Source organism: Lissotriton vulgaris, chromosome 1_1 (genome assembly GCF_964263255.1).
Source record: "Lissotriton vulgaris chromosome 1_1, aLisVul1.2, whole genome shotgun sequence".
NCBI lineage: Eukaryota > Metazoa > Chordata > Amphibia > Caudata > Salamandridae > Lissotriton > Lissotriton vulgaris.
The window spans coordinates 200,769,054-200,790,328 of NC_141685.1; the positions used below are offsets into that span (position 1 = coordinate 200,769,054).

At 49.0% G+C, this 21,275-nt stretch overlaps 36 non-coding genes across 36 annotated transcripts; 12 read left to right on the forward strand and 24 right to left on the reverse strand.

Moving 5' to 3' along the window:
* Positions 1-58: 58 nt before the first annotated feature.
* On the reverse strand, positions 59-132 carry TRNAN-GUU (transfer RNA asparagine (anticodon GUU)). The gene has a single exon. It is a non-coding gene; the product is annotated as a tRNA-Asn (tRNA).
* Positions 133-1,293: 1,161 nt separating this feature from the next.
* On the forward strand, positions 1,294-1,364 carry TRNAG-GCC (transfer RNA glycine (anticodon GCC)). Its single transcript has one exon. It is a non-coding gene; the product is annotated as a tRNA-Gly (tRNA).
* A 71-nt stretch (positions 1,365-1,435) lies between these two features.
* Positions 1,436-1,507, reverse strand: TRNAW-CCA (transfer RNA tryptophan (anticodon CCA)). The gene has a single exon. It is a non-coding gene; the product is annotated as a tRNA-Trp (tRNA).
* A 228-nt stretch (positions 1,508-1,735) lies between these two features.
* TRNAN-GUU (transfer RNA asparagine (anticodon GUU)) lies at positions 1,736-1,809 on the reverse strand. Its single transcript has one exon. It is a non-coding gene; the product is annotated as a tRNA-Asn (tRNA).
* Positions 1,810-2,954: 1,145 nt separating this feature from the next.
* On the forward strand, positions 2,955-3,025 carry TRNAG-GCC (transfer RNA glycine (anticodon GCC)). Its single transcript has one exon. It is a non-coding gene; the product is annotated as a tRNA-Gly (tRNA).
* A 71-nt stretch (positions 3,026-3,096) lies between these two features.
* Positions 3,097-3,168, reverse strand: TRNAW-CCA (transfer RNA tryptophan (anticodon CCA)). The gene has a single exon. It is a non-coding gene; the product is annotated as a tRNA-Trp (tRNA).
* A 236-nt stretch (positions 3,169-3,404) lies between these two features.
* On the reverse strand, positions 3,405-3,478 carry TRNAN-GUU (transfer RNA asparagine (anticodon GUU)). Its single transcript has one exon. It is a non-coding gene; the product is annotated as a tRNA-Asn (tRNA).
* Positions 3,479-4,639: 1,161 nt separating this feature from the next.
* TRNAG-GCC (transfer RNA glycine (anticodon GCC)) lies at positions 4,640-4,710 on the forward strand. The gene has a single exon. It is a non-coding gene; the product is annotated as a tRNA-Gly (tRNA).
* A 379-nt stretch (positions 4,711-5,089) lies between these two features.
* Positions 5,090-5,163, reverse strand: TRNAN-GUU (transfer RNA asparagine (anticodon GUU)). The gene has a single exon. It is a non-coding gene; the product is annotated as a tRNA-Asn (tRNA).
* Positions 5,164-6,324: 1,161 nt separating this feature from the next.
* Positions 6,325-6,395, forward strand: TRNAG-GCC (transfer RNA glycine (anticodon GCC)). The gene has a single exon. It is a non-coding gene; the product is annotated as a tRNA-Gly (tRNA).
* Positions 6,396-6,466: 71 nt separating this feature from the next.
* TRNAW-CCA (transfer RNA tryptophan (anticodon CCA)) lies at positions 6,467-6,538 on the reverse strand. Its single transcript has one exon. It is a non-coding gene; the product is annotated as a tRNA-Trp (tRNA).
* A 228-nt stretch (positions 6,539-6,766) lies between these two features.
* TRNAN-GUU (transfer RNA asparagine (anticodon GUU)) lies at positions 6,767-6,840 on the reverse strand. Its single transcript has one exon. It is a non-coding gene; the product is annotated as a tRNA-Asn (tRNA).
* Positions 6,841-7,985: 1,145 nt separating this feature from the next.
* On the forward strand, positions 7,986-8,056 carry TRNAG-GCC (transfer RNA glycine (anticodon GCC)). The gene has a single exon. It is a non-coding gene; the product is annotated as a tRNA-Gly (tRNA).
* A 71-nt stretch (positions 8,057-8,127) lies between these two features.
* Positions 8,128-8,199, reverse strand: TRNAW-CCA (transfer RNA tryptophan (anticodon CCA)). The gene has a single exon. It is a non-coding gene; the product is annotated as a tRNA-Trp (tRNA).
* A 228-nt stretch (positions 8,200-8,427) lies between these two features.
* Positions 8,428-8,501, reverse strand: TRNAN-GUU (transfer RNA asparagine (anticodon GUU)). Its single transcript has one exon. It is a non-coding gene; the product is annotated as a tRNA-Asn (tRNA).
* A 1,145-nt stretch (positions 8,502-9,646) lies between these two features.
* Positions 9,647-9,717, forward strand: TRNAG-GCC (transfer RNA glycine (anticodon GCC)). Its single transcript has one exon. It is a non-coding gene; the product is annotated as a tRNA-Gly (tRNA).
* A 71-nt stretch (positions 9,718-9,788) lies between these two features.
* On the reverse strand, positions 9,789-9,860 carry TRNAW-CCA (transfer RNA tryptophan (anticodon CCA)). Its single transcript has one exon. It is a non-coding gene; the product is annotated as a tRNA-Trp (tRNA).
* Positions 9,861-10,096: 236 nt separating this feature from the next.
* On the reverse strand, positions 10,097-10,170 carry TRNAN-GUU (transfer RNA asparagine (anticodon GUU)). Its single transcript has one exon. It is a non-coding gene; the product is annotated as a tRNA-Asn (tRNA).
* A 1,161-nt stretch (positions 10,171-11,331) lies between these two features.
* On the forward strand, positions 11,332-11,402 carry TRNAG-GCC (transfer RNA glycine (anticodon GCC)). Its single transcript has one exon. It is a non-coding gene; the product is annotated as a tRNA-Gly (tRNA).
* A 71-nt stretch (positions 11,403-11,473) lies between these two features.
* Positions 11,474-11,545, reverse strand: TRNAW-CCA (transfer RNA tryptophan (anticodon CCA)). The gene has a single exon. It is a non-coding gene; the product is annotated as a tRNA-Trp (tRNA).
* Positions 11,546-11,781: 236 nt separating this feature from the next.
* TRNAN-GUU (transfer RNA asparagine (anticodon GUU)) lies at positions 11,782-11,855 on the reverse strand. Its single transcript has one exon. It is a non-coding gene; the product is annotated as a tRNA-Asn (tRNA).
* A 1,161-nt stretch (positions 11,856-13,016) lies between these two features.
* On the forward strand, positions 13,017-13,087 carry TRNAG-GCC (transfer RNA glycine (anticodon GCC)). Its single transcript has one exon. It is a non-coding gene; the product is annotated as a tRNA-Gly (tRNA).
* Positions 13,088-13,158: 71 nt separating this feature from the next.
* TRNAW-CCA (transfer RNA tryptophan (anticodon CCA)) lies at positions 13,159-13,230 on the reverse strand. The gene has a single exon. It is a non-coding gene; the product is annotated as a tRNA-Trp (tRNA).
* Positions 13,231-13,466: 236 nt separating this feature from the next.
* TRNAN-GUU (transfer RNA asparagine (anticodon GUU)) lies at positions 13,467-13,540 on the reverse strand. Its single transcript has one exon. It is a non-coding gene; the product is annotated as a tRNA-Asn (tRNA).
* A 1,144-nt stretch (positions 13,541-14,684) lies between these two features.
* On the forward strand, positions 14,685-14,755 carry TRNAG-GCC (transfer RNA glycine (anticodon GCC)). Its single transcript has one exon. It is a non-coding gene; the product is annotated as a tRNA-Gly (tRNA).
* Positions 14,756-14,826: 71 nt separating this feature from the next.
* On the reverse strand, positions 14,827-14,898 carry TRNAW-CCA (transfer RNA tryptophan (anticodon CCA)). Its single transcript has one exon. It is a non-coding gene; the product is annotated as a tRNA-Trp (tRNA).
* A 236-nt stretch (positions 14,899-15,134) lies between these two features.
* Positions 15,135-15,208, reverse strand: TRNAN-GUU (transfer RNA asparagine (anticodon GUU)). The gene has a single exon. It is a non-coding gene; the product is annotated as a tRNA-Asn (tRNA).
* Positions 15,209-16,369: 1,161 nt separating this feature from the next.
* On the forward strand, positions 16,370-16,440 carry TRNAG-GCC (transfer RNA glycine (anticodon GCC)). Its single transcript has one exon. It is a non-coding gene; the product is annotated as a tRNA-Gly (tRNA).
* A 71-nt stretch (positions 16,441-16,511) lies between these two features.
* Positions 16,512-16,583, reverse strand: TRNAW-CCA (transfer RNA tryptophan (anticodon CCA)). Its single transcript has one exon. It is a non-coding gene; the product is annotated as a tRNA-Trp (tRNA).
* A 228-nt stretch (positions 16,584-16,811) lies between these two features.
* Positions 16,812-16,885, reverse strand: TRNAN-GUU (transfer RNA asparagine (anticodon GUU)). The gene has a single exon. It is a non-coding gene; the product is annotated as a tRNA-Asn (tRNA).
* Positions 16,886-18,030: 1,145 nt separating this feature from the next.
* TRNAG-GCC (transfer RNA glycine (anticodon GCC)) lies at positions 18,031-18,101 on the forward strand. Its single transcript has one exon. It is a non-coding gene; the product is annotated as a tRNA-Gly (tRNA).
* A 71-nt stretch (positions 18,102-18,172) lies between these two features.
* On the reverse strand, positions 18,173-18,244 carry TRNAW-CCA (transfer RNA tryptophan (anticodon CCA)). The gene has a single exon. It is a non-coding gene; the product is annotated as a tRNA-Trp (tRNA).
* Positions 18,245-18,480: 236 nt separating this feature from the next.
* Positions 18,481-18,554, reverse strand: TRNAN-GUU (transfer RNA asparagine (anticodon GUU)). The gene has a single exon. It is a non-coding gene; the product is annotated as a tRNA-Asn (tRNA).
* Positions 18,555-19,715: 1,161 nt separating this feature from the next.
* On the forward strand, positions 19,716-19,786 carry TRNAG-GCC (transfer RNA glycine (anticodon GCC)). The gene has a single exon. It is a non-coding gene; the product is annotated as a tRNA-Gly (tRNA).
* A 71-nt stretch (positions 19,787-19,857) lies between these two features.
* On the reverse strand, positions 19,858-19,929 carry TRNAW-CCA (transfer RNA tryptophan (anticodon CCA)). Its single transcript has one exon. It is a non-coding gene; the product is annotated as a tRNA-Trp (tRNA).
* Positions 19,930-20,157: 228 nt separating this feature from the next.
* Positions 20,158-20,231, reverse strand: TRNAN-GUU (transfer RNA asparagine (anticodon GUU)). Its single transcript has one exon. It is a non-coding gene; the product is annotated as a tRNA-Asn (tRNA).
* Between the last annotated feature and the right edge of the window lie 1,044 nt (positions 20,232-21,275).

Below are 21,275 nucleotides of genomic sequence, written 5' to 3' on the forward strand. Positions count from 1 at the left end.
GATCGCACGCAGGAAAGAGCAAAGGTACGTATCTGTGTTTCATGCAGACAAAAGGCTACGTCCCTGGGTGGGCTTGAACCACCAACCTTTCGGTTAACAACCGAACGCGCTAACCGATTGCGCCACAGAGACTATTGACTGTATACATTTCCTGAGACTCAATATATGTCTTGACATGTGTGCGCCTGCCTGGAGCTTGTATTATATAAGGCGTCTTTATGCCATACAGCATTTGTCATTTGCTTAGTGTCTTGTTACTGTTGTAATTTATGATGTGTAGACTACTGTCTAATGGTGTTAGAGCCAGTATTACTACCGGTCACAGTGCATGAGACTCATACATGACTTTTCTCTTTGCCTGCTTAGCGTAGCTCCCTGCTCCTCTGTTTGCGTGCTACCAGCCCGTGAGGCGTGTGTCTTGCCCATCCCATCTTCACTGTGTTATGTTGGACTTGTCTTCTCTGTGAGCAGAGTCTCCTTCCCAGAGCAGGTGCTTTCTCTGAACTCTTGGCTTGTAAGACTGCTGGGAAAGGCCCTCCCTAGCCCCTCAGTCAGATAGATACATTTACCTGCAGAGCTCAGCTTGGGAGAAAGAGATTAGGCAGAGAGCACATAGGGGAAGGCCCACAGAGCACACTTTATTTTACATAAAAGCTCGGGCTTGTGGGAGGACAGGGACATGAGGGTTCTCATGGAAAGAAATCCCAGGAGTATTGATGGCTAGGCCCTGAAACACAACAATCCCGGAATGGCCAGGCACAAGATGCCTCTGCAATAGGCCTGACCCTAGGCTTCCGGAGTTCTTGATCTCCAGAGGCTCCAGTGATCTAAGCCCGACCAGGGCTGTGCCCGACCAGGGCGCGTTGGGAGCGGGTTAGGGACGCGTAAAGGGGCGCAGGGCGCAGAACTCTGCCCGTTTCACCCCAGCATTTTGGGGAGGACACAGAATCTGGCAAAGCCAGTGGGAAGGATTTTCCAGGAGGAGAGTTCAGTGACATGATCTGAAACACAATAGTGCTGGTGATCTGGCGGGTGCATTCTGTGAGCCACTTCTGTCAGGAGCAGCCTGCCATCATGCCCTGATAACCACAACTCTAGTACCAAGCCAGTGACCTCAGCAAATGCAAAGACATTATTACTTATAGTCTCCTGCATCTGATTCTTGCCATCATCATGTGAAACGTTGGCGTTATCATGTCTGCTGCGCACACTTTGTTCATATGTGTACAATTTAAGGGTGTGAACCTGACCACTATCTTGGACAGAGCTCTGCCTGTGAACACACCATGTGAAGCATTGGTGGTTCAGTGGTAGAATTCTCGCCTGCCACGCGGGAGGCCCGGGTTCGATTCCCGGCCAATGCAAGGTTGCTTTCTTTTGACTTTGTTTTCGAAATGATATATATGAACTCAGTGGGGAATAAAATGGTAAGCAGTGACCCCGACGTGATTTTAACACGCAACCTTCTGATCTGGAGTCAGACGCGCTACCGTTGCGCCACGAGGTCCTTACACTTGCAGCCTTCGATGCCAGATGAACAAATGCTGTGGGCCTTTTGACTTATTTTCCTCTGCTTATATGCCTACGGTTGTATTACAGGGCTTGGCCTTTTGTTTTCTATCCTAATTATTGAAATTGACTGCAGGTGCAGTGAGAACGCTGAGGATTGAACTATTCAGGGAAAGGATCGCACGCAGGAAAGAGCAAATCTGTGTTTCATGCAGACAAAAGGCTACGTCCCTGGGTGGGCTTGAACCACCAACCTTTCGGTTAACAGCCGAACGCGCTAACCGATTGCGCCACAGAGACTATTGACTGTATACATTTCCTGAGACTCAATATATGTATTGACATGTGTGCGCCTGCCTGGAGCTTGTATTATATAAGGCGTCTTTATGCCATACAGCATTTGTCATTTGCTTAGTGTCTTGTTACTGTTGTAATTTATGATGTGTAGACTACTGTCTAATGGTGTTAGAGCCAGTATTACTACCGGTCACAGTGCATGAGACTCATACATGACTTTTCTCTTTGCCTGCTTAACGTAGCTCCCTGCTCCTCTGTTTGCGTGCTACCAGCCCGTGAGGCGTGTGTCTTGCCCATCCCATCTTCACTGTGTTATGTTGGACTTGTCTTCTCTGTGAGCAGAGTCTCCTTCCCAGAGCAGGTGCTTTCTCTGAACTCTTGGCTTGTAAGACTGCTGGGAAAGGCCCTCCCTAGCCCCTCAGTCAGATAGATACATTTACCTGCAGAGCTCAGCTTGGTAGAAAGAGATTAGGCAGAGAGCACATAGGGGAAGGCCCACAGAGCACACTTTATTTTACATAAAAGCTCGGGCTTGTGGGAGGACAGGGACATGAGGGTTCTCATGGAAAGAAATCCCAGGAGTATTGATGGCTAGGCCCTGAAACACAACAATCCCGGAATGGCCAGGCACAAGATGCCTCTGCAATAGGCCTGACCCTAGGCTTCCGGAGTTCTTGATCTCCAGAGGCTCCAGTGATCTAAGCCCGACCAGGGCGCGTTGGGATGGCATTAGGGACGCGTAAAGGGGCGCAGGGCGCAGAACTCTGCCCGTTTCACCCCAGCATTTTGGGGAGGACACAGAATCTGGCAAAGCCAGTGGGAAGGATTTTCCAGGAGGAGAGTTCAGTGACATGATCTGAAACACAATAGTGCTGGTGATCTGGCGGGTGCATTCTGTGAGCCACTTCTGTCAGGAGCAGCCTGCCATCATGCCCTGATAACCACAACTCTAGTACCAAGCCAGTGACCTCAGCAAATGCAAAGACATTATTACTTATAGTCTCCTGCATCTGATTCTTGCCATCATCATGTGAAACGTTGGCGTTATCATGTCTGCTGTGCACACTTTGTTCATATGTGTACAATTTAAGTGTGTGAACCTGACCACTGTCTTGGACAGAGCTCTTGCTGTGAACACACCATGTGAAGCATTGGTGGTTCAGTGGTAGAATTTTCGCCTGCCACGCGGGAGGCCCGGGTTCGATTCCCGGCCAATGCAAGGTTGCTTTCTTTTGACTTTGTTTTCGAAATTATATATATGAACTCAGTGGGGAATAAAATGGTAAGCAGTGACCCCGAAGTGATTTGAACACGCAACCTTCTGATCTGGAGTCAGACGCGCTACTGTTGCGCCACGAGGTCCTTACACTTGCAGCCTTCGATGCCAGATGAACAAATGCTGTGGGCCTTTTGACTTATTTTCCTCTGCTGATATGCCTACGGTTGTATTACAGGGCTTGGCCTTTTGTTTTCTATCCTAATTATTGAAATTGACTGCAGGTGCAGTGAGAACGCTGAGGATTGAACTATTCAGGGAAAGGATCGCACGCAGGAAAGAGCAAAGGTACGTATCTGTGTTTCATGCAGACAAAAGGCTACGTCCCTGGGTGGGCTTGAACCACCAACCTTTCGGTAAACAACCGAACGCGCTAACCGATTGCGCCACAGAGACTATTGACTGTATACATTTCCTGAGACTCAATATATGTCTTGACATGTGTGCGCCTGCCTGGAGCTTGTATTATATAAGGCGTCTTTATGCCATACAGCATTTGTCATTTGCTTAGTGTCTTGTTACTGTTGTAATTTATGATGTGTAGACTACTGTCTAATGGTGTTAGAGCCAGTATTACTACCGGTCACAGTGCATGAGACTCATACATGACTTTTCTCTTTGCCTGCTTAGCGTAGCTCCCTGCTCCTCTGTTTGCGTGCTACCAGCCCGTGAGGCGTGTGTCTTGCCCATCCCATCTTCACTGTGTTATGTTGGACTTGTCTTCTCTGTGAGCAGAGTCTCCTTCCCAGAGCAGGTGCTTTCTCTGAACTCTTTGCTTGTAAGACTGCTGGGAAAGGCCCTCCCTAGCCCCTCAGTCAGATAGATACATTTACCTGCAGAGCTCAGCTTGGGAGAAAGAGATTAGGCAGAGAGCACATAGGGGAAGGCCCACAGAGCACACTTTATTTTACATAAAAGCTCGGGCTTGTGGGAGGACAGGGACATGAGGGTTCTCATGGAAAGAAATCCCAGGAGTATTGATGGCTAGGCCCTGAAACACAACAATCCCGGAATGGCCAGGCACAGGATGCCTCTGCAATAGGCCTGACCCTAGGCTTCCGGAGTTCTTGATCTCCAGAGGCTCCAGTGATCTAAGCCCGACCAGGGCTGTGCCCGACCAGGGCGCGTTGGGAGCGCGTTAGGGACGCATAAAGGGGCGCAGGGCGCAGAACTCTGCCCGTTTCACCCCAGCATTTTGGGGAGGACACAGAATCTGGCAAAGCCAGTGGGAAGGATTTTCCAGGAGGAGAGTTCAGTGACATGATCTGAAACACAATAGTGCTGGTGATCTGGCGGGTGCATTCTGTGAGCCACTTCTGTCAGGAGCAGCCTGCCATCATGCCCTGATAACCACAACTCTAGTACCAAGCCAGTGACCTCAGCAAATGCAAAGACATTATTACTTATAGTCTCCTGCATCTGATTCTTGCCATCATCATGTGAAACGTTGGCGTTATCATGTCTGCTGTGCACACTTTGTTCATATGTGTACAATTTAAGTGTGTGAACCTGACCACTGTCTTGGACAGAGCTCTTGCTGTGAACACACCATGTGAAGCATTGGTGGTTCAGTGGTAGAATTCTCGCCTGCCACGCGGGAGGCCCGGGTTCGATTCCCGGCCAATGCAAGGTTGCTTTCTTTTGACTTTGTTTTCGAAATGATATATATGAACTCAGTGGGAAATAAAATGGTAAGCAGTGACCCCTAAGTGATTTGAACACGCAACCTTCTGATCTGGAGTCAGACGCGCTACTGTTGCGCCACGAGGTCCTTACACTTGCAGCCTTCGATGCCAGATGAACAAATGCTGTGGGCCTTTTGACTTATTTTCCTCTGCTGATATGCCTACTGTTGTATTACAGGGCTTGGCCTTTTGTTTTCTATCCTAATTATTGAAATTGACTGCAGGTGCAGTGAGAACGCTGAGGATTGAACTATTCAGGGAAAGGATCGCACGCAGGAAAGAGCAAAGGTACGTATCTGTGTTTCATGCAGACAAAAGGCTACGTCCCTGGGTGGGCTTGAACCACCAACCTTTCGGTTAACAACCGAACGCGCTAACCGATTGCGCCACAGAGACTATTGACTGTATACATTTCCTGAGACTCAATATATGTCTTGACATGTGTGCGCCTGCCTGGAGCTTGTATTATATAAGGCGTCTTTATGCCATACAGCATTTGTCATTTGCTTAGTGTCTTGTTACTGTTGTAATTTATGATGTGTAGACTACTGTCTAATGGTGTTAGAGCCAGTATTACTACCGGTCACAGTGCATGAGACTCATACATGACTTTTCTCTTTGCCTGCTTAGCGTAGCTCCCTGCTCCTCTGTTTGCGTGCTACCAGCCCGTGAGGCGTGTGTCTTGCCCATCCCATCTTCACTGTGTTATGTTGGACTTGTCTTCTCTGTGAGCAGAGTCTCCTTCCCAGAGCAGGTGCTTTCTCTGAACTCTTGGCTTGTAAGACTGCTGGGAAAGGCCCTCCCTAGCCCCTCAGTCAGATAGATACATTTACCTGCAGAGCTCAGCTTGGGAGAAAGAGATTAGGCAGAGAGCACATAGGGGAAGGCCCACAGAGCACACTTTATTTTACATAAAAGCTCGGGCTTGTGGGAGGACAGGGACATGAGGGTTCTCATGGAAAGAAATCCCAGGAGTATTGATGGCTAGGCCCTGAAACACAACAATCCCGGAATGGCCAGGCACAAGATGCCTCTGCAATAGGCCTGACCCTAGGCTTCCGGAGTTCTTGATCTCCAGAGGCTCCAGTGATCTAAGCCCGACCAGGGCTGTGCCCGACCAGGGCGCGTTGGGAGCGGGTTAGGGACGCGTAAAGGGGCGCAGGGCGCAGAACTCTGCCCGTTTCACCCCAGCATTTTGGGGAGGACACAGAATCTGGCAAAGCCAGTGGGAAGGATTTTCCAGGAGGAGAGTTCAGTGACATGATCTGAAACACAATAGTGCTGGTGATCTGGCGGGTGCATTCTGTGAGCCACTTCTGTCAGGAGCAGCCTGCCATCATGCCCTGATAACCACAACTCTAGTACCAAGCCAGTGACCTCAGCAAATGCAAAGACATTATTACTTATAGTCTCCTGCATCTGATTCTTGCCATCATCATGTGAAACGTTGGCGTTATCATGTCTGCTGCGCACACTTTGTTCATATGTGTACAATTTAAGGGTGTGAACCTGACCACTATCTTGGACAGAGCTCTGCCTGTGAACACACCATGTGAAGCATTGGTTGTTCAGTGGTAGAATTCTCGCCTGCCACGCGGGAGGCCCGGGTTCGGTTCCCGGCCAATGCAAGGTTGCTTTCTTTTGACTTTGTTTTCGAAATGATATATATGAACTCAGTGGGGAATAAAATGGTAAGCAGTGACCCCGACGTGATTTTAACACGCAACCTTCTGATCTGGAGTCAGACGCGCTACCGTTGCGCCACGAGGTCCTTACACTTGCAGCCTTCGATGCCAGATGAACAAATGCTGTGGGCCTTTTGACTTATTTTCCTCTGCTTATATGCCTACGGTTGTATTACAGGGCTTGGCCTTTTGTTTTCTATCCCAATTATTGAAATTGACTGCAGGTGCAGTGAGAACGCTGAGGATTGAACTATTCAGGGAAAGGATCGCACGCAGGAAAGAGCAAATCTGTGTTTCATGCAGACAAAAGGCTACGTCCCTGGGTGGGCTTGAACCACCAACCTTTCGGTTAACAGCCGAACGCGCTAACCGATTGCGCCACAGAGACTATTGACTGTATACATTTCCTGAGACTCAATATATGTCTTGACATGTGTGCGCCTGCCTGGAGCTTGTATTATATAAGGCGTCTTTATGCCATACAGCATTTGTCATTTGCTTAGTGTCTTGTTACTGTTGTAATTTATGATGTGTAGACTACTGTCTAATGGTGTTAGAGCCAGTATTACTACCGGTCACAGTGCATGAGACTCATACATGACTTTTCTCTTTGCCTGCTTAGCGTAGCTCCCTGCTCCTCTGTTTGCGTGCTACCAGCCCGTGAGGCGTGTGTCTTGCCCATCCCATCTTCACTGTGTTATGTTGGACTTGTCTTCTCTGTGAGCAGAGTCTCCTTCCCAGAGCAGGTGCTTTCTCTGAACTCTTGGCTTGTAAGACTGCTGGGAAAGGCCCTCCCTAGCCCCTCAGTCAGATAGATACATTTACCTGCAGAGCTCAGCTTGGGAGAAAGAGATTAGGCAGAGAGCACATAGGGGAAGGCCCACAGAGCACACTTTATTTTACATAAAAGCTCGGGCTTGTGGGAGGACAGGGACATGAGGGTTCTCATGGAAAGAAATCCCAGGAGTATTGATGGCTAGGCCCTGAAACACAACAATCCCGGAATGGCCAGGCACAAGATGCCTCTGCAATAGGCCTGACCCTAGGCTTCCGGAGTTCTTGATCTCCAGAGGCTCCAGTGATCTAAGCCCGACCAGGGCGCGTTGGGATGGCATTAGGGACGCGTAAAGGGGCGCAGGGCGCAGAACTCTGCCCGTTTCACCCCAGCATTTTGGGGAGGACACAGAATCTGGCAAAGCCAGTGGGAAGGATTTTCCAGGAGGAGAGTTCAGTGACATGATCTGAAACACAATAGTGCTGGTGATCTGGCGGGTGCATTCTGTGAGCCACTTCTGTCAGGAGCAGCCTGCCATCATGCCCTGATAACCACAACTCTAGTACCAAGCCAGTGACCTCAGCAAATGCAAAGACATTATTACTTATAGTCTCCTGCATCTGATTCTTGCCATCATCATGTGAAACGTTGGCGTTATCATGTCTGCTGCGCACACTTTGTTCATATGTGTACAATTTAAGGGTGTGAACCTGACCACTATCTTGGACAGAGCTCTGCCTGTGAACACACCATGTGAAGCATTGGTGGTTCAGTGGTAGAATTCTCGCCTGCCACGCGGGAGGCCCGGGTTCGGTTCCCGGCCAATGCAAGGTTGCTTTCTTTTGACTTTGTTTTCGAAATGATATATATGAACTCAGTGGGGAATAAAATGGTAAGCAGTGACCCCGACGTGATTTTAACACGCAACCTTCTGATCTGGAGTCAGACGCGCTACCGTTGCGCCACGAGGTCCTTACACTTGCAGCCTTCGATGCCAGATGAACAAATGCTGTGGGCCTTTTGACTTATTTTCCTCTGCTTATATGCCTACGGTTGTATTACAGGGCTTGGCCTTTTGTTTTCTATCCTAATTATTGAAATTGACTGCAGGTGCAGTGAGAACGCTGAGGATTGAACTATTCAGGGAAAGGATCGCACGCAGGAAAGAGCAAATCTGTGTTTCATGCAGACAAAAGGCTACGTCCCTGGGTGGGCTTGAACCACCAACCTTTCGGTTAACAGCCGAACGCGCTAACCGATTGCGCCACAGAGACTATTGACTGTATACATTTCCTGAGACTCAATATATGTCTTGACATGTGTGCGCCTGCCTGGAGCTTGTATTATATAAGGCGTCTTTATGCCATACAGCATTTGTCATTTGCTTAGTGTCTTGTTACTGTTGTAATTTATGATGTGTAGACTACTGTCTAATGGTGTTAGAGCCAGTATTACTACCGGTCACAGTGCATGAGACTCATACATGACTTTTCTCTTTGCCTGCTTAGCGTAGCTCCCTGCTCCTCTGTTTGCGTGCTACCAGCCCGTGAGGCGTGTGTCTTGCCCATCCCATCTTCACTGTGTTATGTTGGACTTGTCTTCTCTGTGAGCAGAGTCTCCTTCCCAGAGCAGGTGCTTTCTCTGAACTCTTGGCTTGTAAGACTGCTGGGAAAGGCCCTCCCTAGCCCCTCAGTCAGATAGATACATTTACCTGCAGAGCTCAGCTTGGGAGAAAGAGATTAGGCAGAGAGCACATAGGGGAAGGCCCACAGAGCACACTTTATTTTACATAAAAGCTCGGGCTTGTGGGAGGACAGGGACATGAGGGTTCTCATGGAAAGAAATCCCAGGAGTATTGATGGCTAGGCCCTGAAACACAACAATCCCGGAATGGCCAGGCACAAGATGCCTCTGCAATAGGCCTGACCCTAGGCTTCCGGAGTTCTTGATCTCCAGAGGCTCCAGTGATCTAAGCCCGACCAGGGCGCGTTGGGATGGCATTAGGGACGCGTAAAGGGGCGCAGGGCGCAGAACTCTGCCCGTTTCACCCCAGCATTTTGGGGAGGACACAGAATCTGGCAAAGCCAGTGGGAAGGATTTTCCAGGAGGAGAGTTCAGTGACATGATCTGAAACACAATAGTGCTGGTGATCTGGCGGGTGCATTCTGTGAGCCACTTCTGTCAGGAGCAGCCTGCCATCATGCCCTGATAACCACAACTCTAGTACCAAGCCAGTGACCTCAGCAAATGCAAAGACATTATTACTTATAGTCTCCTGCATCTGATTCTTGCCATCATCATGTGAAACGTTGGCGTTATCATGTCTGCTGTGCACACTTTGTTCATATGTGTACAATTTAAGTGTGTGAACCTGACCACTGTCTTGGACAGAGCTCTTGCTGTGAACACACCATGTGAAGCATTGGTGGTTCAGTGGTAGAATTTTCGCCTGCCACGCGGGAGGCCCGGGTTCGATTCCCGGCCAATGCAAGGTTGCTTTCTTTTGACTTTGTTTTCGAAATGATATATATGAACTCAGTGGGGAATAAAATGGTAAGCAGTGACCCCGAAGTGATTTGAACACGCAACCTTCTGATCTGGAGTCAGACGCGCTACTGTTGCGCCACGAGGTCCTTACACTTGCAGCCTTCGATGCCAGATGAACAAATGCTGTGGGCCTTTTGACTTATTTTCCTCTGCTGATATGCCTACGGTTGTATTACAGGGCTTGGCCTTTTGTTTTCTATCCTAATTATTGAAATTGACTGCAGGTGCAGTGAGAACGCTGAGGATTGAACTATTCAGGGAAAGGATCGCACGCAGGAAAGAGCAAAGGTACGTATCTGTGTTTCATGCAGACAAAAGGCTACGTCCCTGGGTGGGCTTGAACCACCAACCTTTCGGTTAACAACCGAACGCGCTAACCGATTGCGCCACAGAGACTATTGACTGTATACATTTCCTGAGACTCAATATATGTCTTGACATGTGTGCGCCTGCCTGGAGCTTGTATTATATAAGGCGTCTTTATGCCATACAGCATTTGTCATTTGCTTAGTGTCTTGTTACTGTTGTAATTTATGATGTGTAGACTACTGTCTAATGGTGTTAGAGCCAGTATTACTACCGGTCACAGTGCATGAGACTCATACATGACTTTTCTCTTTGCCTGCTTAGCATAGCTCCCTGCTCCTCTGTTTGCGTGCTACCAGCCCGTGAGGCGTGTGTCTTGCCCATCCCATCTTCACTGTGTTATGTTGGACTTGTCTTCTCTGTGAGCAGAGTCTCCTTCCCAGAGCAGGTGCTTTCTCTGAACTCTTAGCTTGTAAGACTGCTGGGAAAGGCCCTCCCTAGCCCCTCAGTCAGATAGATACATTTACCTGCAGAGCTCAGCTTGGGAGAAAGAGATTAGGCAGAGAGCACATAGGGGAAGGCCCACAGAGCACACTTTATTTTACATAAAAGCTCGGGCTTGTGGGAGGACAGGGACATGAGGGTTCTCATGGAAAGAAATCCCAGGAGTATTGATGGCTAGGCCCTGAAACACAACAATCCCGGAATGGCCAGGCACAAGATGCCTCTGCAATAGGCCTGACCCTAGGCTTCCGGAGTTCTTGATCTCCAGAGGCTCCAGTGATCTAAGCCCGACCAGGGCTGTGCCCGACCAGGGCGCGTTGGGAGCGCGTTAGGGACGCATAAAGGGGCGCAGGGCGCAGAACTCTGCCCGTTTCACCCCAGCATTTTGGGGAGGACACAGAATCTGGCAAAGCCAGTGGGAAGGATTTTCCAGGAGGAGAGTTCAGTGACATGATCTGAAACACAATAGTGCTGGTGATCTGGCGGGTGCATTCTGTGAGCCACTTCTGTCAGGAGCAGCCTGCCATCATGCCCTGATAACCACAACTCTAGTACCAAGCCAGTGACCTCAGCAAATGCAAAGACATTATTACTTATAGTCTCCTGCATCTGATTCTTGCCATCATCATGTGAAACGTTGGCGTTATCATGTCTGCTGCGCACACTTTGTTCATATGTGTACAATTTAAGTGTGTGAACCTGACCACTGTCTTGGACAGAGCTCTTGCTGTGAACACACCATGTGAAGCATTGGTGGTTCAGTGGTAGAATTTTCGCCTGCCACGCGGGAGGCCCGGGTTCGATTCCCGGCCAATGCAAGGTTGCTTTCTTTTGACTTTGTTTTCGAAATGATATATATGAACTCAGTGGGGAATAAAATGGTAAGCAGTGACCCCGAAGTGATTTGAACACGCAACCTTCTGATCTGGAGTCAGACGCGCTACTGTTGCGCCACGAGGTCCTTACACTTGCAGCCTTCGATGCCAGATGAACAAATGCTGTGGGCCTTTTGACTTATTTTCCTCTGCTGATATGCCTACGGTTGTATTACAGGGCTTGGCCTTTTGTTTTCTATCCTAATTATTGAAATTGACTGCAGGTGCAGTGAGAACGCTGAGGATTGAACTATTCAGGGAAAGGATCGCACGCAGGAAAGAGCAAAGGTACGTATCTGTGTTTCATGCAGACAAAAGGCTACGTCCCTGGGTGGGCTTGAACCACCAACCTTTCGGTTAACAACCGAACGCGCTAACCGATTGCGCCACAGAGACTATTGACTGTATACATTTCCTGAGACTCAATATATGTCTTGACATGTGTGCGCCTGCCTGGAGCTTGTATTATATAAGGCGTCTTTATGCCATACAGCATTTGTCATTTGCTTAGTGTCTTGTTACTGTTGTAATTTATGATGTGTAGACTACTGTCTAATGGTGTTAGAGCCAGTATTACTACCGGTCACAGTGCATGAGACTCATACATGACTTTTCTCTTTGCCTGCTTAGCGTAGCTCCCTGCTCCTCTGTTTGCGTGCTACCAGCCCGTGAGGCGTGTGTCTTGCCCATCCCATCTTCACTGTGTTATGTTGGACTTGTCTTCTCTGTGAGCAGAGTCTCCTTCCCAGAGCAGGTGCTTTCTCTGAACTCTTAGCTTGTAAGACTGCTGGGAAAGGCCCTCCCTAGCCCCTCAGTCAGATAGATACATTTACCTGCAGAGCTCAGCTTGGGAGAAAGAGATTAGGCAGAGAGCACATAGGGGAAGGCCCACAGAGCACACTTTATTTTACATAAAAGCTCGGGCTTGTGGGAGGACAGGGACATGAGGGTTCTCATGGAAAGAAATCCCAGGAGTATTGATGGCTAGGCCCTGAAACACAACAATCCCGGAATGGCCAGGCACAAGATGCCTCTGCAATAGGCCTGACCCTAGGCTTCCGGAGTTCTTGATCTCCAGAGGCTCCAGTGATCTAAGCCCGACCAGGGCTGTGCCCGACCAGGGCGCGTTGGGAGCGCGTTAGGGACGCATAAAGGGGCGCAGGGCGCAGAACTCTGCCCGTTTCACCCCAGCATTTTGGGGAGGACACAGAATCTGGCAAAGCCAGTGGGAAGGATTTTCCAGGAGGAGAGTTCAGTGACATGATCTGAAACACAATAGTGCTGGTGATCTGGCGGGTGCATTCTGTGAGCCACTTCTGTCAGGAGCAGCCTGCCATCATGCCCTGATAACCACAACTCTAGTACCAAGCCAGTGACCTCAGCAAATGCAAAGACATTATTACTTATAGTCTCCTGCATCTGATTCTTGCCATCATCATGTGAAACGTTGGCGTTATCATGTCTGCTGCGCACACTTTGTTCATATGTGTACAATTTAAGTGTGTGAACCTGACCACTGTCTTGGACAGAGCTCTTGCTGTGAACACACCATGTGAAGCATTGGTGGTTCAGTGGTAGAATTTTCGCCTGCCACGCGGGAGGCCCGGGTTCGATTCCCGGCCAATGCAAGGTTGCTTTCTTTTGACTTTGTTTTCGAAATGATATATATGAACTCAGTGGGGAATAAAATGGTAAGCAGTGACCCCGAAGTGATTTGAACACGCAACCTTCTGATCTGGAGTCAGACGCGCTACTGTTGCGCCACGAGGTCCTTACACTTGCAGCCTTCGATGCCAGATGAACAAATGCTGTGGGCCTTTTGACTTATTTTCCTCTGCTGATATGCCTACGGTTGTATTACAGGGCTTGGCCTTTTGTTTTCTATCCTAATTATTGAAATTGACTGCAGGTGCAGTGAGAACGCTGAGGATTGAACTATTCAGGGAAAGGATCGCACGCAGGAAAGAGCAAAGGTACGTATCTGTGTTTCATGCAGACAAAAGGCTACGTCCCTGGGTGGGCTTGAACCACCAACCTTTCGGTTAACAACCGAACGCGCTAACCGATTGCGCCACAGAGACTATTGACTGTATACATTTCCTGAGACTCAATATATGTCTTGACATGTGTGCGCCTGCCTGGAGCTTGTATTATATAAGGCGTCTTTATGCCATACAGCATTTGTCATTTGCTTAGTGTCTTGTTACTGTTGTAATTTATGATGTGTAGACTACTGTCTAATGGTGTTAGAGCCAGTATTACTACCGGTCACAGTGCATGAGACTCATACATGACTTTTCTCTTTGCCTGCTTAGCGTAGCTCCCTGCTCCTCTGTTTGCGTGCTACCAGCCCGTGAGGCGTGTGTCTTGCCCATCCCATCTTCACTGTGTTATGTTGGACTTGTCTTCTCTGTGAGCAGAGTCTCCTTCCCAGAGCAGGTGCTTTCTCTGAACTCTTAGCTTGTAAGACTGCTGGGAAAGGCCCTCCCTAGCCCCTCAGTCAGATAGATACATTTACCTGCAGAGCTCAGCTTGGGAGAAAGAGATTAGGCAGAGAGCACATAGGGGAAGGCCCACAGAGCACACTTTATTTTACATAAAAGCTCGGGCTTGTGGGAGGACAGGGACATGAGGGTTCTCATGGAAAGAAATCCCAGGAGTATTGATGGCTAGGCCCTGAAACACAACAATCCCGGAATGGCCAGGCACAAGATGCCTCTGCAATAGCCTGACCCTAGGCTTCCGGAGTTCTTGATCTCCAGAGGCTCCAGTGATCTAAGCCCGACCAGGGCGCGTTGGGATGGCATTAGGGACGCGTAAAGGGGCGCAGGGCGCAGAACTCTGCCCGTTTCACCCCAGCATTTTGGGGAGGACACAGAATCTGGCAAAGCCAGTGGGAAGGATTTTCCAGGAGGAGAGTTCAGTGACATGATCTGAAACACAATAGTGCTGGTGATCTGGCGGGTGCATTCTGTGAGCCACTTCTGTCAGGAGCAGCCTGCCATCATGCCCTGATAACCACAACTCTAGTACCAAGCCAGTGACCTCAGCAAATGCAAAGACATTATTACTTATAGTCTCCTGCATCTGATTCTTGCCATCATCATGTGAAACGTTGGCGTTATCATGTCTGCTGCGCACACTTTGTTCATATGTGTACAATTTAAGTGTGTGAACCTGACCACTGTCTTGGACAGAGCTCTTGCTGTGAACACACCATGTGAAGCATTGGTGGTTCAGTGGTAGAATTTTCGCCTGCCACGCGGGAGGCCCGGGTTCGATTCCCGGCCAATGCAAGGTTGCTTTCTTTTGACTTTGTTTTCGAAATGATATATATGAACTCAGTGGGGAATAAAATGGTAAGCAGTGACCCCGAAGTGATTTGAACACGCAACCTTCTGATCTGGAGTCAGACGCGCTACTGTTGCGCCACGAGGTCCTTACACTTGCAGCCTTCGATGCCAGATGAACAAATGCTGTGGGCCTTTTGACTTATTTTCCTCTGCTGATATGCCTACGGTTGTATTACAGGGCTTGGCCTTTTGTTTTCTATCCTAATTATTGAAATTGACTGCAGGTGCAGTGAGAACGCTGAGGATTGAACTATTCAGGGAAAGGATCGCACGCAGGAAAGAGCAAAGGTACGTATCTGTGTTTCATGCAGACAAAAGGCTACGTCCCTGGGTGGGCTTGAACCACCAACCTTTCGGTTAACAACCGAACGCGCTAACCGATTGCGCCACAGAGACTATTGACTGTATACATTTCCTGAGACTCAATATATGTCTTGACATGTGTGTGCCTGCCTGGAGCTTGTATTATATAAGGCGTCTTTATGCCATACAGCATTTGTCATTTGCTTAGTGTCTTGTTACTGTTGTAATTTATGATGTGTAGACTACTGTCTAATGGTGTTAGAGCCAGTATTACTACCGGTCACAGTGCATGAGACTCATACATGACTTTTCTCTTTGCCTGCTTAGCGTAGCTCCCTGCTCCTCTGTTTGCGTGCTACCAGCCCGTGAGGCGTGTGTCTTGCCCATCCCATCTTCACTGTGTTATGTTGGACTTGTCTTCTCTGTGAGCAGAGTCTCCTTCCCAGAGCAGGTGCTTTCTCTGAACTCTTGGCTTGTAAGACTGCTGGGAAAGGCCCTCCCTAGCCCCTCAGTCAGATAGATACATTTACCTGCAGAGCTCAGCTTGGGAGAAAGAGATTAGGCAGAGAGCACATAGGGGAAGGCCCACAGAGCACACTTTATTTTACATAAAAGCTCGGGCTTGTGGGAGGACAGGGACATGAGGGTTCTCATGGAAAGAAATCCCAGGAGTATTGATGGCTAGGCCCTGAAACACAACAATCCCGGAATGGCCAGGCACAAGATGCCTCTGCAATAGGCCTGACCCTAGGCTTCCGGAGTTCTTGATCTCCAGAGGCTCCAGTGATCTAAGCCCGACCAGGGCTGTGCCCGACCAGGGCGCGTTGGGAGCGGGTTAGGGACGCGTAAAGGGGCGCAGGGCGCAGAACTCTGCCCGTTTCACCCCAGCATTTTGGGGAGGACACAGAATCTGGCAAAGCCAGTGGGAAGGATTTTCCAGGAGGAGAGTTCAGTGACATGATCTGAAACACAATAGTGCTGGTGATCTGGCGGGTGCATTCTGTGAGCCACTTCTGTCAGGAGCAGCCTGCCATCATGCCCTGATAACCACAACTCTAGTACCAAGCCAGTGACCTCAGCAAATGCAAAGACATTATTACTTATAGTCTCCTGCATCTGATTCTTGCCATCATCATGTGAAACGTTGGCGTTATCATGTCTGCTGCGCACACTTTGTTCATATGTGTACAATTTAAGGGTGTGAACCTGACCACTATCTTGGACAGAGCTCTGCCTGTGAACACACCATGTGAAGCATTGGTGGTTCAGTGGTAGAATTCTCGCCTGCCACGCGGGAGGCCCGGGTTCGATTCCCGGCCAATGCAAGGTTGCTTTCTTTTGACTTTGTTTTCGAAATGATATATATGAACTCAGTGGGGAATAAAATGGTAAGCAGTGACCCCGACGTGATTTTAACACGCAACCTTCTGATCTGGAGTCAGACGCGCTACCGTTGCGCCACGAGGTCCTTACACTTGCAGCCTTCGATGCCAGATGAACAAATGCTGTGGGCCTTTTGACTTATTTTCCTCTGCTTATATGCCTACGGTTGTATTACAGGGCTTGGCCTTTTGTTTTCTATCCTAATTATTGAAATTGACTGCAGGTGCAGTGAGAACGCTGAGGATTGAACTATTCAGGGAAAGGATCGCACGCAGGAAAGAGCAAATCTGTGTTTCATGCAGACAAAAGGCTACGTCCCTGGGTGGGCTTGAACCACCAACCTTTCGGTTAACAGCCGAACGCGCTAACCGATTGCGCCACAGAGACTATTGACTGTATACATTTCCTGAGACTCAATATATGTCTTGACATGTGTGCGCCTGCCTGGAGCTTGTATTATATAAGGCGTCTTTATGCCATACAGCATTTGTCATTTGCTTAGTGTCTTGTTACTGTTGTAATTTATGATGTGTAGACTACTGTCTAATGGTGTTAGAGCCAGTATTACTACCGGTCACAGTGCATGAGACTCATACATGACTTTTCTCTTTGCCTGCTTAGCGTAGCTCCCTGCTCCTCTGTTTGCGTGCTACCAGCCCGTGAGGCGTGTGTCTTGCCCATCCCATCTTCACTGTGTTATGTTGGACTTGTCTTCTCTGTGAGCAGAGTCTCCTTCCCAGAGCAGGTGCTTTCTCTGAACTCTTGGCTTGTAAGACTGCTGGGAAAGGCCCTCCCTAGCCCCTCAGTCAGATAGATACATTTACCTGCAGAGCTCAGCTTGGGAGAAAGAGATTAGGCAGAGAGCACATAGGGGAAGGCCCACAGAGCACACTTTATTTTACATAAAAGCTCGGGCTTGTGGGAGGACAGGGACATGAGGGTTCTCATGGAAAGAAATCCCAGGAGTATTGATGGCTAGGCCCTGAAACACAACAATCCCGGAATGGCCAGGCACAAGATGCCTCTGCAATAGGCCTGACCCTAGGCTTCCGGAGTTCTTGATCTCCAGAGGCTCCAGTGATCTAAGCCCGACCAGGGCGCGTTGGGATGGCATTAGGGACGCGTAAAGGGGCGCAGGGCGCAGAACTCTGCCCGTTTCACCCCAGCATTTTGGGGAGGACACAGAATCTGGCAAAGCCAGTGGGAAGGATTTTCCAGGAGGAGAGTTCAGTGACATGATCTGAAACACAATAGTGCTGGTGATCTGGCGGGTGCATTCTGTGAGCCACTTCTGTCAGGAGCAGCCTGCCATCATGCCCTGATAACCACAACTCTAGTACCAAGCCAGTGACCTCAGCAAATGCAAAGACATTATTACTTATAGTCTCCTGCATCTGATTCTTGCCATCATCATGTGAAACGTTGGCGTTATCATGTCTGCTGTGCACACTTTGTTCATATGTGTACAATTTAAGTGTGTGAACCTGACCACTGTCTTGGACAGAGCTCTTGCTGTGAACACACCATGTGAAGCATTGGTGGTTCAGTGGTAGAATTTTCGCCTGCCACGCGGGAGGCCCGGGTTCGATTCCCGGCCAATGCAAGGTTGCTTTCTTTTGACTTTGTTTTCGAAATGATATATATGAACTCAGTGGGGAATAAAATGGTAAGCAGTGACCCCGAAGTGATTTGAACACGCAACCTTCTGATCTGGAGTCAGACGCGCTACTGTTGCGCCACGAGGTCCTTACACTTGCAGCCTTCGATGCCAGATGAACAAATGCTGTGGGCCTTTTGACTGATTTTCCTCTGCTGATATGCCTACGGTTGTATTACAGGGCTTGGCCTTTTGTTTTCTATCCTAATTATTGAAATTGACTGCAGGTGCAGTGAGAACGCTGAGGATTGAACTATTCAGGGAAAGGATCGCACGCAGGAAAGAGCAAAGGTACGTATCTGTGTTTCATGCAGACAAAAGGCTACGTCCCTGGGTGGGCTTGAACCACCAACCTTTCGGTTAACAACCGAACGCGCTAACCGATTGCGCCACAGAGACTATTGACTGTATACATTTCCTGAGACTCAATATATGTCTTGACATGTGTGCGCCTGCCTGGAGCTTGTATTATATAAGGCGTCTTTATGCCATACAGCATTTGTCATTTGCTTAGTGTCTTGTTACTGTTGTAATTTATGATGTGTAGACTACTGTCTAATGGTGTTAGAGCCAGTATTACTACCGGTCACAGTGCATGAGACTCATACATGACTTTTCTCTTTGCCTGCTTAGCGTAGCTCCCTGCTCCTCTGTTTGCGTGCTACCAGCCCGTGAGGCGTGTGTCTTGCCCATCCCATCTTCACTGTGTTATGTTGGACTTGTCTTCTCTGTGAGCAGAGTCTCCTTCCCAGAGCAGGTGCTTTCTCTGAACTCTTGGCTTGTAAGACTGCTGGGAAAGGCCCTCCCTAGCCCCTCAGTCAGATAGATACATTTACCTGCAGAGCTCAGCTTGGGAGAAAGAGATTAGGCAGAGAGCACATAGGGGAAGGCCCACAGAGCACACTTTATTTTACATAAAAGCTCGGGCTTGTGGGAGGACAGGGACATGAGGGTTCTCATGGAAAGAAATCCCAGGAGTATTGATGGCTAGGCCCTGAAACACAACAATCCCGGAATGGCCAGGCACAAGATGCCTCTGCAATAGGCCTGACCCTAGGCTTCCGGAGTTCTTGATCTCCAGAGGCTCCAGTGATCTAAGCCCGACCAGGGCTGTGCCCGACCAGGGCGCGTTGGGAGCGGGTTAGGGACGCGTAAAGGGGCGCAGGGCGCAGAACTCTGCCCGTTTCACCCCAGCATTTTGGGGAGGACACAGAATCTGGCAAAGCCAGTGGGAAGGATTTTCCAGGAGGAGAGTTCAGTGACATGATCTGAAACACAATAGTGCTGGTGATCTGGCGGGTGCATTCTGTGAGCCACTTCTGTCAGGAGCAGCCTGCCATCATGCCCTGATAACCACAACTCTAGTACCAAGCCAGTGACCTCAGCAAATGCAAAGACATTATTACTTATAGTCTCCTGCATCTGATTCTTGCCATCATCATGTGAAACGTTGGCGTTATCATGTCTGCTGCGCACACTTTGTTCATATGTGTACAATTTAAGGGTGTGAACCTGACCACTATCTTGGACAGAGCTCTGCCTGTGAACACACCATGTGAAGCATTGGTGGTTCAGTGGTAGAATTCTCGCCTGCCACGCGGGAGGCCCGGGTTCGATTCCCGGCCAATGCAAGGTTGCTTTCTTTTGACTTTGTTTTCGAAATGATATATATGAACTCAGTGGGGAATAAAATGGTAAGCAGTGACCCCGACGTGATTTTAACATGCAACCTTCTGATCTGGAGTCAGACGCGCTACCGTTGCGCCACGAGGTCCTTACACTTGCAGCCTTCGATGCCAGATGAACAAATGCTGTGGGCCTTTTGACTTATTTTCCTCTGCTTATATGCCTACGGTTGTATTACAGGGCTTGGCCTTTTGTTTTCTATCCTAATTATTGAAATTGACTGCAGGTGCAGTGAGAACGCTGAGGATTGAACTATTCAGGGAAAGGATCGCACGCAGGAAAGAGCAAATCTGTGTTTCATGCAGACAAAAGGCTACGTCCCTGGGTGGGCTTGAACCACCAACCTTTCGGTTAACAGCCGAACGCGCTAACCGATTGCGCCACAGAGACTATTGACTGTATACATTTCCTGAGACTCAATATATGTCTTGACATGTGTGCGCCTGCCTGGAGCTTGTATTATATAAGGCGTCTTTATGCCATACAGCATTTGTCATTTGCTTAGTGTCTTGTTACTGTTGTAATTTATGATGTGTAGACTACTGTCTAATGGTGTTAGAGCCAGTATTACTACCGGTCACAGTGCATGAGACTCATACATGACTTTTCTCTTTGCCTGCTTAGCGTAGCTCCCTGCTCCTCTGTTTGCGTGCTACCAGCCCGTGAGGCGTGTGTCTTGCCCATCCCATCTTCACTGTGTTATGTTGGACTTGTCTTCTCTGTGAGCAGAGTCTCCTTCCCAGAGCAGGTGCTTTCTCTGAACTCTTGGCTTGTAAGACTGCTGGGAAAGGCCCTCCCTAGCCCCTCAGTCAGATAGATACATTTACCTGCAGAGCTCAGCTTGGGAGAAAGAGATTAGGCAGAGAGCACATAGGGGAAGGCCCACAGAGCACACTTTATTTTACATAAAAGCTCGGGCTTGTGGGAGGACAGGGACATGAGGGTTCTCATGGAAAGAAATCCCAGGAGTATTGATGGCTAGGCCCTGAAACACAACAATCCCGGAATGGCCAGGCACAAGATGCCTCTGCAATAGGCCTGACCCTAGGCTTCCGGAGTTCTTGATCTCCAGAGGCTCCAGTGATCTAAGCCCGACCAGGGCGCGTTGGGATGGCATTAGGGACGCGTAAAGGGGCGCAGGGCGCAGAACTCTGCCCGTTTCACCCCAGCATTTTGGGGAGGACACAGAATCTGGCAAAGCCAGTGGGAAGGATTTTCCAGGAGGAGAGTTCAGTGACATGATCTGAAACACAATAGTGCTGGTGATCTGGCGGGTGCATTCTGTGAGCCACTTCTGTCAGGAGCAGCCTGCCATCATGCCCTGATAACCACAACTCTAGTACCAAGCCAGTGACCTCAGCAAATGCAAAGACATTATTACTTATAGTCTCCTGCATCTGATTCTTGCCATCATCATGTGAAACGTTGGCGTTA